At 43.7% G+C, this 9,579-nt stretch overlaps 1 protein-coding gene and 1 long non-coding RNA gene across 2 annotated transcripts in view; one reads left to right on the top strand and one right to left on the bottom strand.

Annotated features, from left to right (window-relative positions):
• The window catches only part of LOC109304999 (carbonic anhydrase 3-like), a 93,240-nt gene that overhangs the window by 19,404 nt on the left and 64,257 nt on the right, over positions 1-9,579 (bottom strand). The window lies entirely within an intron of this gene.
• The window catches only part of LOC109305000, a 17,787-nt gene continuing 8,611 nt past the window's right edge, over positions 404-9,579 (top strand). Inside the window, exon 1 of the long non-coding RNA XR_002099531.1 lies at positions 404-414. This is a non-coding gene — a long non-coding RNA (uncharacterized LOC109305000). The remainder of the gene's footprint in view (positions 415-9,579) is intronic.

Here is a 9,579-nt window from a genome sequence, read left to right as displayed (position 1 = left end):
CCCGCGCTCGCCCGGCGGTAGAGCTGCTTCCCCCGCGTTCCCGCGCTTCACCGTGTGGAGGGTTGTGGACACGGGAGGTGGGTCCTGGCAAGTGGGGCCACTCTGCCAGGAGACACTAGAGAGAAACAAACTAAAGGAGATGCATTGCTCCCTACTCCCAGCACAGATCTGGGTGCGAAGTCGGTCCCAGCATAGCCACTTAGCAGGGCTCGCCGGTGCAAGCTCGAGTGCAGAGTCCCGCAGCCACAGCACTGCTTCCTAGGACGAAGGTTTGTGGTTAAGCTGCAAACCCCTCCCAGGCACCAGCCAGTTGTCAACACCCCACAGACCAAAATTCCTGGCTGTCAGACTAGATGCATGTGAAGGTTTGATTTGGATCAGTTCATTCCTAGCTCAGTAAGCAGAGCTGTGTGCGTAAGGCTCTGAGTATCCTTGCTAGTGCATCCTGGACACCCAGAGCCTGAACCACAGCAACCATTCAGGGAATGAACTTCACTGCTTGCTCCATGAGAGTAACACATCCCCCTCTTCTCCTATGGTAGTGAAATGGGGCACAGCTGAGGGCTAACTGGCTAAAAGTGTCCAGATCTCAGACAGGTGATCCAGGAAGGCAGAGGTAACAACCAAGGGTGATGGAGGGTTGCATTTGCTGACTTTAAATTGGTTTTGCAATTAAGAGTGTGATTAGAAATGGCTATGAGCAAGGATATCCCTTTTGAAGGTGAGTAGTGCAGCCAGCACCCCTCATTCTCTTCAACAGACTCACTTTCCTTGCTGAGGAGCCTCTACTCAACTCCCAGTGTAATTTCAGGCCACTCTGAGGTGCAATAGATACACACATTACTGCAAGATAGCTGCAGGAGAGGTGCCATGAGCAACATAGAGATCTTTACATGACCATCATTGACCTGACTAAGGCCTTTGATTCAATCAGCAGAGAGGCTCTATGGTCTATCCTAATGAATTTAGATGCCCACCAAAATTTGTTACCATCATCAGACTTCTTCACAATTACATGACAGCAATTATCTTAAGCAATGGCTCAGAAACAGACCTCTTCATTATTAGAACCAGAGTCAAACAAGGATGTGTGATTGCACCAACACTGTTTTCCATATGTATTGCAGCTATTCTGCATCTCATTGCTGATAGGCTTCCACCTGGAGACAGCATCCAGGATTGCAAGGACAACAATTTCTTCAACATCAAGTTGCATTCCAAATCCAGAATAACCAATACCTCCATTACTGATCTTCAGTATGCTGATAATTGCATTGCATGTGCCCACGCAATTGAAGTGCTCCAGGGCACTCTTGGTAGCTTCTGTGAAGCATATGAAGTGCCTAGACCCACTGCAAACTTCATGATATTTTCCCAACCCACCCCAAACCAACCAGCAGCTCCTCCACGTATTTCAGTTAGAGGGTAATCCCAATATTTCCGGTACTTTCCTAAAAATAAACAGATGACAATATTCAGACTACATAAAATCTGCCAGGGCTGCCTTTAGACATCTTTGAAATCATGTCTCTGGATGATCATGACATCAGGACTGAAAACAACTTTTCATCTACCAGGCTGTTTTCATTCTTGCCCTGTTATCTAGCTGTGGTATTTGGACAGTATATCAGAAACACCTGAAAGCCTTGGAATGTTACCACCAGCAGCATCTTTGACAAATCCTCCAAATCAATTAGAAGGACAGGTGGACCAACTCCAGCACTCTCGCTCAAGAAGACACCACCAGCATTGAAGCCATGCTCACACAGCACCAGCTTTATTGGATAGCATATGTCCTAATGTTGCCTAACAACTGGCTCCCAAAACAGGTCCTGTACTTTTAACTCACCAGTGGTCACTGCTCTAGAGGAAAGCCAATCCAAAGAAATGTAATATCAACATTAGTACCTGGGAGACTCGAAAACTGAATTGTCCCTAGTGGCACCATGAGAAACAACAAAGCATCCACCTCTCACTATGGAGGTGGATAGATGAGAGGCAAAGGGAAAAGCAATGACCCAACATCACCAGGATCTACTCCTTGCCAGAACTGTTTGCCATGTCTGCAGTCGAACATGCAGATCTTAGATCAACCTTGTCGGTCACCTGCAGACTCACTGATAACCAGGGATCGTGGGTTTCTCTGATAAAAAAATCCCAAATTTTTGGATTAAAAAAGTAACCCAAATTCACATTTTTCTGTGATTAAAATGTGTATATATATATGTGTGTATATATGCACACACACACACACACATATATTTTATATTTATATATATATTAGTGGTGTTTCATTTTGATCACACAAAAATGTGGATTTTGGATTACTTTTTTAAATCTGAAAATTGGGGCTTTTTTTTAATCAGAGAAAACCAGGATCTCTGATGATAACTTCCTTATTTACTGGAAGATTGCCATTCTCATATTGAGGGACTACTAATGTGAATGCATCCAGCTCTATGTATGACTTTGTCTGGAAGCTTGTACTGGTGCAGCACCCCTTACTTACCAATTACTTCATATTAGCACTCTGTAATCTCCCCTGGTTGTTCACTGGCTTCAAGTAACAATTTTAATAGTTTTTATCAATAGAGCTATAGCTAAATGGTCTTCAAATCTGTCTACCTGGGAGGCCCCTCTTTCTCCATGCAGCACAGTTGTCATTCACAGAGACACCTGAGTTTGGAGTCTAATTCAACTCAAATGGGATGGAGCTTTCTCCAAGGGGACCCTAATTTCCTTTACTTCTTATGGTACAAAACAGCCCAAATCTGTTGACCTTAAGGGCATCTAGTAACTCCTTTGTCTCAGGTATGTGGAAGGCAGGCAGCAGAGGAAGAATGCTCTCCTGTGGGAATGTTTATTGAGCTGGTTTACATGTATGATGCATTTCTCTGGGAAGCTGTGCTAAGTATACTGGCTTCTTGTAAATTTGCATCTGAAATATGCTTTAGCTGATGTTGTATTTAATTAATGTCTAGTGCTATTTGGCAGATGCTCTTTATTAGTACAGGTTTCTGTCGATGTCTGTGGGTTCTTTATAGGAGAATTCGCTCTTATGCAATGAGCATATTTAGACCCATAATTCATTATATGCAAGGTAAATTCACTCTTATGCGATCAGTGTAGATGCCCCTCCATCCAAGCAGGTAAGTCTGTGGTGGGGAGGGGAACGGGCCATGGCCCCACTCACCCCAACCCCGGCTGCAGTGGTCCTGGGAGCAGCCGACACCAGCTGCTTGCACCAGCGCATGGCACAGCCCAGGAGTAGAGGTGAGTGGGGACAGGTGAAGCACGATGCAGCCCAGAGGCTGCAGGCAGCTGGTGCCAGCCGCTCCCAGGGCCACTGCAGCCAGGGCTGGGGTGAGCACTGCTCTGTTCCCTCTGCTTTGCTGACTTGCACAGCCCCAGGAGTAGCACTTCTCCCTCCACACCTTTTCTAGTCTCAGCCTCACTCCCTCCCTCACGGCCATGGAAACCTATTTGTTACACTATAAAGTGGGTTCGCTTTATGTGAATTTGATTTATGTGCCATTGTCCAGGAACGCAAGTACAACATAAAATCGAGGGAAACCTGTACTTACAAATCTTAATACAAAAACCCAAACATTTTTAATCTCAGACACTGACAGCAGATGCATGGTATGCTTATGTATAAGCCCCTGGGAAAAAAATCTTCCCAAAATATTTGGCTCAGTCATGTTCTCTGGAAGCAAGTTGTATAGCTTCATTGGTCCTCATGTTGAAAAGTGTTCCATTCTGCTTTAAATTTATTACTTCTTACTATCGGCTGCCCTACTGTTTTTATATGATGGAATTATTAGCAGTATAAAAGGGGATTAAAAAGATACCATAGAAAAGACATTGCACACAGGTTCTACATCATTTTTCTTTTGGACAAAGGTACTTTCTATTAGGTATATTTGTATGTCTAAGAATTAGTGAAGATTATGCATATTTTTGAAAATAGAAATATCCCCAGTAGAAAACAGATTAGTAGGATAAATGTCAAAACATATTTTACAGGAAGTTAAGAACACTACATGACGAATTAGAAATCTGCCTTAAAGACTCTTTCAGACAGAACAGTTCAAACACAGAAAAAGCAAATGCTTCACAAAATAAGCACTTTTTCCACAGTTCAGTGCAAGATAAAATTGAATTTGATATACACTATGTAAGAGGCTGTTCCAAGCATAAGGAGTGTCAAGACAAGGAATTTGGAGTAAGGCAGAGAGACAAAAGGTGTTGATTTTTTAAAGCACTGAAAAACTAAGGGACTTGAATTCTTGAGTCACTTTTGTGGATGTAGGGCTGCTAAGTGACTTTAGAGATATATTATCTGTATTCAAGTATGTAAAAAGGTAGGCAGAATATTCAGAATCATTTAAGCAGGTTATGAACCTAACTGCCATTGATAAGTTAATAGGGCTTGGATGCCTAACCTGATCAGGCAGTTTTGTAACCAGCAGTTAGGTGTCTATCTTTGCCATTAGGCTCTTTGAACATCTGGCATTTAGGCACTTCTGAAGATGTGAGAATGGTAGGAGAGTGGATCTGCAACTATGAAGACCAATGGTCAAACATCCTGTGTGGTTAGTGGTAACGTGGGCTTTGGGTACACGGTTGCTGTAGCCTATAGAACAGTGATTCTCAAGTTTTTTAGGTTCAAGGTACTCCTTGTTAGACTCAAGGCACCCCTCTTAGTTTTCACTTGTTATTTGACTATGGAAAAAATAAGAGCCAATTTTCTGTTGCTGTGAGCTCAGAAAGCTCACAACAGGTAATATGTTTTTAATACTATTTGAAATCTCTGTGTTTATCTTGTGAATCATGTTTGCACCCCTAAAAATGCTAACTTTGTGTGGTATCCACAGCGCCCTTGACAGGATCTCAAGCATCTCAAAGTACCGTGGCACTGCTACACAGCCTTTGGTGGGTATGCACGTGTTTCACACCCTACTGTCATATAGTAGGATTCCATTCCTGTCAGCCCTTCCATAGCTCCCCTGCACGAGTCCCTTTATTTGGACATTGCTCGGGGACCAGAATTAGCATTAAGTCACTGATTGAGCAGCAGACTAACATGTCTATATTTTGCCTCCTGTTGTGATTTAAAATGCATCATAAATATACAGTCCCTTTACAGAAACATGGAAGAGAGAAGACCCCTAACTCAGGAACCTGCAGTCTAATTTAGACAACAATGCTAATACAAGAAGAAAAAGGACAGACTTGGCCATGAGATAGTTTCATAGATTTAGGGTTGGAAGGGACCTAGTAGATCTTCTAGCCCGACCCCCCGCCAGGGCGGAAGAAGAAAAAAACCCCAAAACAAAAACGGGACTCAAATGAGTCCAGCCTTCAGATCAAAGCCTGAAGGTTGTATTTCCTTCTCACACATGTTGTTGTTTAGATACTACAGTTCAGCGAGATATTTCCCTCATGTAAGACTAGTCACTATCAGTAGGAGAGCTGGATTAGAACTGGTGAGAAAATAATGGGTAGCTCATCCTCGTTTGGCCAACCTGAACAAGACACAGGGGAAGCACATATATAGCTATAGATATAGATTATTATAATACAATTTAGCACAACATAATTATGGAAATCATTTTCCCAGCCAGATCTGTGCTTACATCTCTGTCAAAATAAGCAAATGCATATGTGTAAAAGATACTTTTAATGCTCTGCGCTATTCACCTCTCTCACAGAGATAAGAACATTCAGTCATTCAATGCTCAGACCATTCAGTCTCTGGCTACTTCCCACATCAGTGTTTGATTGAGAACACAAGAGGCTATGAAGATGTTATTCAGCTTATCTGGAGGGTCAAGTTGCAGTCTATGAAGATTTATAACATGGAACAGTGTTACTCATCCCAGTATCCTGCTTAGATTATGTGCAAGCAATGACCTAGGAATCCTTATATTATTTTCCATTGTCCTTTTGCTAAAAATGCATGATACCTTAATTTTGCATGTTCTACACTGTTTTAGTCCTCTGCTAAGAATTTGTATTGGCTTGGTGATGCCTTTAATGACACTATTATACAAGAAATATCTACTCTTAGCACCATTAGACTAGACAGATCTGCTCATGACAGGAGTTTCCTTTATGTTCCCTTAGCCGAACAAAATCAAGAAAAATTGGGCATTGACTGAAATGAAACCTCACTATTGAGAAAAGAGAAATAAAATTTCAAAAGGGAATCACAAGAACAATTGTATCCTCTTATACAGGGATGTAAAATATATAGTCTGTGCAAAGTGTCATCTGGCTCCTAGACGGGTAGAGATTTGGGGCCAGGATGAGCAATGGAGACAACCCCTGCAGATCCCTGAGCGAACACTGGTTCAAGCACCCACAGTAACTAATGCTGCCACTGCTCAGCTCACCCCACCACTGGAGGTGGGTCTGAATCTGACCCACGAGGAGCCCTGTGGTCTGGATCTCACCTGCTGAGGCAAAAAATTTTGACCCCCCTGCTCTAGTATGTTTAGCTGGTATCATATAACTTCATTTGTTTTTTAGCTCATCTTTATAAAACTGATAACTGTTGCAATTTAATTAGTAAATCACAGAGATATTAATACCTTAGAAGTGGTTTCTTCCTCACCTACTGAGAGACAGAAATGTTTGTGAGATCATCAAGTTCTATCTGGAGCCCACAATTTTCAGTTATCATAAAGACAGCTTTAGCAGTCTGGTGTATTGTGGACTTAAAGGGATATTTAAATTATTTCAGATACAAAAATAACATGTTCTAGAAATAAAGCAGAACTTTGATTTTAAGGAAAAATACTTTTTACTCTTTCAGACCAACTCTTACGGACATCTTGTTTCATTTTATTTCTTAATATCCTTTGTTATAAATACCTGTCACCACAGGAAAACCCTCCGCCAGGGGTCTCACATGCCCTTGCCCTACTAGGAGCCCTAAATATTTAGTTTCCCTCTTCCCCAAGGCACACTTCTTTGGGTTTGCCGTTAGTCCTACTAGCCTGAGTTCCATTAAGATGGCTCTTAACGCCTTCAGGTGATGTTCCCAGAACTCTGTATATATCGCAATGTCATCGATATATGTCGATGTGTAACCTTGGTGCAGAGCAAGCACCCAATCAATTAGTCTCTGAAAGGTGGCTGTCGCTCCATTAAGTCCAAACGGCATTCTTTTAAATTCAAAAAGACCCCATGGGGTACCAAAGGCAGTCTTGGGTTGGTCTTCGGTTCTCAAGGGCACCTGTCGGTAGCCTTTTGATAGATCTATAGTGGATATGAACCATGCCTGGCCTATACGTTCCACTAACTCACTTACTTGTGGCATGGGGAATGCATCGAATTGAGTCAGGATGTTTAACTTGCAAAAATCTATGCATAGTTGCAAGGTTCCATCGGGTTTCAGCACTGCTACCAATGGACTACGCCATGGGCTACATGATGGAGTGATAATCCCTTGGGCTAACATCCTTCCTTTTTCTTCTTTGATCGGTTGATACCTACAATACGGGATCCTTTGCCATTTCTCCCACACCTAATGACCCTCTTGGGTAACAATTTTATGTTCAATCCCTATCACTTTCCCTGGGCTATCAGTGAAAATATCCTTAAACTCTTGGACCAATCTCCGTAATTGTTCCTGCTGCCCTTCCTCAAGTTGACTCTCCATGGGGACCCCCCCTAAGTCCCCTGCTTTACTAGGATTTTCCCCCACTGGGCACCCAAATTCCTCCAACTCGGGGTCGGGGAGATCAGTAGGCCCTCAGGTTCATGCCATTCCTTGAGCAGATTTATGTGATAAATCTGTCTCTCTCTCCTGTGTCCGGGACAGGATACCTGGTAATCTACTGGCCCCATTCTCCTTAGCACCTCAAAGGGTCCTTGCCAACAGGTAAGAAACCTGCTTGTAGAGCTGGGCAACAATACTAACACTGTTTGCCCCACTTTTAGCTCCCTCTCTTTGGCCTGCCCATCGTACCTTCCCTTTTGCTTATTCTGGGTCAATCCCAAATTCTCAGATGCCTCCTCCCTCACCAGCTGGAGGCGTTCCTTTAAATCTCTCACATACTCCGAGGCTACCCTTCCTGTCTCTGGGTCCGTTTCCCAGCCTTCCCTCACAATATCCAATAAGCTCCTGGGATGGTGTCCATACATTAACTCGAATGGCAAATACCTTAATGATGCTTGTGGGGCATCTCTTATTGCAAACAACGAAGGTGGCACCAGCAGGTTCCACTTCCTTGGCTCTAGCTGGGCACATCTACACAACATCCCCTTGAGGGTACCATTAAAGCGTTCAACTAGGCTGTTCCTTTGTGGATGGTACACCGCCGTCTTTAAATGATGGATCTGCAGAACTTTACACACTGAACTCGGCACTATTGACATAAAATTGGATCCTTAGTCAGTAATGATCTCTTTTGGAATACCGACCCTTGCCACCCATTTCATGAGTTCCTCTGCCACTCTTGGTCCTGTCACAGCTCGCAATGGGATAGCCTCTGGGAACTTTTGCCGTAATCTATTAACACTAAAATAAACTGGTGTCCCGCTGCGCTCCGGGGTAAGGGGCCTAACTACATCTAAGGCAACCCTGGCGAAGGGTTCTCTGACTACTGGCGTAGGCTGCAAGGGCACTTTGCGGGGTTTATAATTGCTCACCTTTTGACATATGTCACAGACTCGACAGAATCCTTCTACCTTCTCATACATATGGGGCCAGAAACACCATTTAGCTAGGTGGGCTTCAGTCTTAGTCTTACCAAGGTGTCCCTGCAGTGGGTTCCAATGAGCTAAATGCAGGAGTTGTACTCCATAGGGTCTGGGTATAATTAACTGGGCAACCTCCTCCCCTTCGGCTTTACCCCTCCTAATCCTATACGTCAACCCGTTATGCACCTCACACTGTGGCACTGGCTTACTTTGATTGGGGTGTGTTACCTGTTGGTCTTGTTTCCCCTGGTCAGCCTCCTGCAACACCCAAAGTTCCTCATCATTCTCCTGGGCTTCTCAGAATTGACTGCTACTGGCAAGCCTTTCTACATCCAGTTCCTCATCTCTTCCTACATCGGCCCCTACTAGTCCCTCTTTAGTGTCCTCGGGGCTGTGGAGTGAGGCTATTATTTCGTAAATTTCCAGCCAGTCCCTACCCAATATCATGGGGTATAAAATTTCTTCCTCTAACCCCACTGGGATCCTTCTGCTAACCCCCTTCACCTGTAAGTGTAATATCGTCTTTCATAATAGGCTTTTTGTTTGTGGAGGCAAACCAACTTCACACCGGCATACCTTGGTGTTTGTTTCCATGATATCAGTGATGGTCGGACAATGGATTGAGCACATCCAGTATTGACTACGGCTTGTACCAACCAGCCTTTCACCCACACGGTCACCTGCAGTAAGGGTTGTACTTTCCCTACTAAGCTGCCCCTATGCTGCAATCCATCATCTCCGTTTCATGTCCTTCTCTAGATCCTGCTCGAAGGTCAGTGTGTTCTACTTTGACTTCTCTTGACCTTGGAGTCACCCATGGGCTTTGGGAACATTCTTAAGCTATATGGCCCCACCTACCGCAATTAA

The sequence above is a fragment of the Gavialis gangeticus genome, unplaced genomic scaffold (genome assembly GCF_001723915.1).
Source record: "Gavialis gangeticus isolate Ggan-Ray unplaced genomic scaffold, GavGan_comp1, whole genome shotgun sequence".
Taxonomy (NCBI): Eukaryota; Metazoa; Chordata; order Crocodylia; family Gavialidae; genus Gavialis; species Gavialis gangeticus.
The sequence above is the reverse complement of the archived record's forward strand: the minus strand, read 5'-3'. Positions and strand labels throughout refer to the sequence as shown.